A 3,997-nucleotide genomic window follows, 5' to 3' on the forward strand; every position below is an offset into this window, starting at 1 on the left:
GACTGGCTCCAGACGCCGTATATTTAGCAGTGTCCTGTCACAGGGACCGGTCTGCCCCTTTTGTGTCACACGTGAGAGAGAGAAAGCCTTGTGGGCGTGTGTCCCAGTGGACTCCCTGCCTTTATTCGAATAAAGTTGCAGGACTCCTCTGTCTCCTTTTTGGACGTGAACCTCTGGCGTTTGTGGATTTTCCTAGCGCACGTGTGCGGGGAGGTGCGGGGCTGCAGCTCACCAGGAGCAGCCCTTCAAGGGCAAGGCCTGGCTGCAGGAGAGCCGAGGGAGGCGGGTGGCACTGGTAGCTCCTTCGAGCCGCTGCAGAGACTGAAGGATCTGCAAGGAGCATCATGAAAAGGTCCCGCCGACATTTGAGAACTTGTCCGACCTTAATCCTTGTCTTAATGCAACTATCCTGATGCTCTCGCTAGTCTCTACTGAACTGCCACAAGAGTGTAAGGAGTAGGAGCTTACTTTTGCACTTTTAGGTAGTCTATACACGGTCAAGGTCATATTTCACACCTCCCCCCGCCCCCGCCACCCCTAACTAGTGCTCTGCAGATTAGCCACCTGCTTTAGCGCTTTGAGGTCTGCAACTGTGGGACAAGGATGGCCGGCTATAAACTGCACTGTTGGCATTTCACTAGCCAGGTGCAGTGCGGCCCGGGGTGAGCAGCGAGTGCGCGGATTAATTTTGTAGCTCATCACAATGCGTTTTGGCAAGCCATAGGGGCTCACCTGCTAGTTCTTAAAAATGTAATGAAACCCTAGCCTCTTGAGGTAGCATGTTATTACCTTCAGAATGGCCTGTGGGTTAAGTAGATGAAACATCAGTGTGTGTGTAGTATGAGGAGCATGCTGTGCTTGTATTTCTGTTCAAATTACTGTCCTGACTACTCTATTCCTGTTTATTTAGGCCATGAAATTTTAGGGCACTGGTTATTTTGCCCCTCTAGAATTTATGCAGCTGTATTTTTAATATATCTGAAAGTGTTCTGCAGTGAGGCCAAGAAGTAAAGAGAAGGAAAAAAATCTGATAGTTGGGGAAATGAATAAATTGCATGGTGGGGAAGGAATGAAAGGTATACCTAAAATTTTTTATAGTGTCAGTTGTCCAGTTGAGGAATACAAAATCTCAGCAGTGTAGTGCCAAAATTAGCAAGTCAGTATTGGTGGTATTTAGTAGCTAAGCCACACCTTTCTTTTCCTTTGACTTCCAGTACACAAAAACAATTTTGGTATTTGAGCCATTAAGCTCAAATTTTATTAGCTTAGAAGGAAATTTAGTTGTTATTATTATAGGACAGAGTCACTTATTTAATTATGCTTATTTGCAATATTTTAATTTGTCTTACCATCTTTCATGACCAATGTCATTTTTTGAGGGTTATTATTTGTGAAGAGTTACTAAACAAAGCTACATCAGTGATGTGTGGCTTTAGACACACTCTTCTACACAGTTATGGGAACAAACCATGATCAAGTTTTTTTAAAGCTTATAAATTCATTCCCTGCCTCTGAGTTACAAACTTGGAGGTACAAGATTTCTTTGTGCCAACAAATAAAGCTTGATGCCAGGAACAAAACAAAGAATAAAATATCACACTATGCAAAAACAGTACACAAGGCTTGGAGGATTTAGTGTATTTTTTTTTTTTTTAAGAAACAGGCCAGGCATAAGAACTTTCCTTTTTTTTTTTTTTTTTTTTTTTTCCTGACAGAAAACAAAGAACAAGCTAACTTAATCTTTCCCTGAATAGAGGGGACTACAGGGCTGGCTTCAGGGAAAATACAAATATTTTTTTAAAAAAGAACAAAACAGAGATCTACATAGAAACTTGTGAGAGAGTAGGAGATCTGAACAAACATAAATGGAAAAGTGGTGTGTTACAATTCGAATGACAACAAATATATTGCAATAACTTGTTATTTATACCTGAGGAAAACGTTTTCTTGGGTTGCTTTTGATGTTTATTAATTATATTGAATATTAAAGATATTAAATGACATTTAATGATTTATGAAATTCAATTAAATTTTTAAAAAACCCCCAAACCCACCTTTCATACTGTAATGGGTCTGAATCAAGTTCTCAGACTTGGCCAGTAGGTGATTCTATTGCTTCTGGGAGTTTTCTGTTGTTACAGGAATAAGAGCATCCTTCCCTGCCAGTTTTGCCTACTACCTAAAGGAGGGAAAGGAGGAAACATGCCTGAAGTGAGAACTAGGAAAGGGTTATAACTCTTTTCCTGGGCCAGAGCTGTAAAGCCGATGAAGCAGAGAGATGCAGCCCATATAAATCATGGCTCCTAAGAACTAGCCTTAATAACAGAAAGGACTCTCCTGAATGAATTAATAGTATGTTAATAACTGTAGAAGGTTATAGGCAATATGGAAATACCTTGCAAATTTTGTTAAACTAACATATGCCTAAGTTCTAATGCTTGTGGTGTTTTACAAGTCTTTCACTGCTGACATGTAACATCTCCAAAAGGAATTTATTACATTTCACAGTGTTAATAAAATGTGATCCCACACCCTTTAAAAACATATTCTGTTGCAATTGCTTCTCTTTTTATTTTTTCTGGTCTTTATGAAATAAATGGATTACATTGTGACTTAAATGTGAAATAAATATGGAAATGTAAATATGTGGCCATATTTAAGTTTTCCAAGGAAGTAAATGTTAAGTGTGAGCATTGTTTTGTTCCTTAGGATAGGCCCTTGCTCTAAGTGCTCACCGATTGGGTTCTGTTCCCTCACACTGACTCTGCTCAGAAAAAAACCAGAAGACTTTAATTTACTTGAAACTATTTTGATACTTTTTCTCATTTAAAACGGCTTTGCACTTTAGAATTTACTTTTGCTGAAAGCAATATGTTGCAGAGTAATTTTTATGTTCAGCATGTGTACATATATAACATCCAGAAAAACTGCTACAGCTGTATATGCAGAGCTAAGGCTCCTGCACTCAATATTGAAAAATAGTTTTGAGGTATTGTACAGTTACTGTTGGGTTTTTTTAATAGGTGAGTTAATCCACAGATGTCTCACTGGTGATTACAAAGAATTGTATCTGATTTCTATTTGGTTGTATTATTATAAAATACTTATGATTATATTTCTATGTAGTTATTATATATCTAGGTGATTTTGACAGAAGCAGGGATTGTGGTATGGAAATAAAAATATCAAATGTTTGAAACTTTTCAAATCCCCCCTTTTTCTTTCTCAATAGTGTGGCATTATCATCATCACCATATCAGGAGATGGCATAATTGAGTGAAGCTACTTGTATTCTTCATTATTGAGCGTTAAAATTGAATGCTGAATTTGTCTCTTTTTACATTTCTTCCCTCTCCTACCCTTCTTCCAGGGCTCAAGGGTCTGTCCCCTCTTTTTCAGACCTTCATGCCAGTTCATGTGGTCTGATAGAAACAAGAAACTGTCCTCTAATTTGCAGGTGGTTTCATGTGGTTTCCATTGGAACTTGGTGGCAGTGCTTTAACATAGAATTTATATTTTCATGTTTCTGCTTTCACTATACATCTTGGCATAGTTTATTCTGAAAAGTTCTTGTCAATAGCTCTTTGCACAACTGCCACAATACAGGTAGGAAGTGCCACAGAAATTACTATTCAAGCACACAAGCTAGTAGTCCATTTATCCTGCAAAACTAATCATACTCAAACCCAGCCAAACAAAAATGTATTTCCATTCATACTTTTTAAATAGTTGAGTCTTTAGCAAATGATCAACTTTCAAAATACATAGATTTTGAAAAGTTGTTTTCTGTCCAGTCAGGAGTATGTTTTGGAGCTGCATTCTCCTGTTTCTTAGAAAAAAAAAGACCCACGGCTGGGCTGCATCAATAATATCGTGCATCATTGGTACGATTTAGTGTGGAGTTCGGTAAGGGATATCAGTCCACAAGAGAAAAGCAAGCATGAATACTGTCTGGCATCATGAGATCTTGACCCAATGTTTCTAGTTACCAGAACAA

This window comes from Pyrgilauda ruficollis, unplaced genomic scaffold (assembly GCF_017590135.1).
Source record: "Pyrgilauda ruficollis isolate IOZ18807 unplaced genomic scaffold, ASM1759013v1 scaffold4, whole genome shotgun sequence".
NCBI classification, from domain to species: Eukaryota; Metazoa; Chordata; class Aves; order Passeriformes; family Passeridae; genus Pyrgilauda; species Pyrgilauda ruficollis.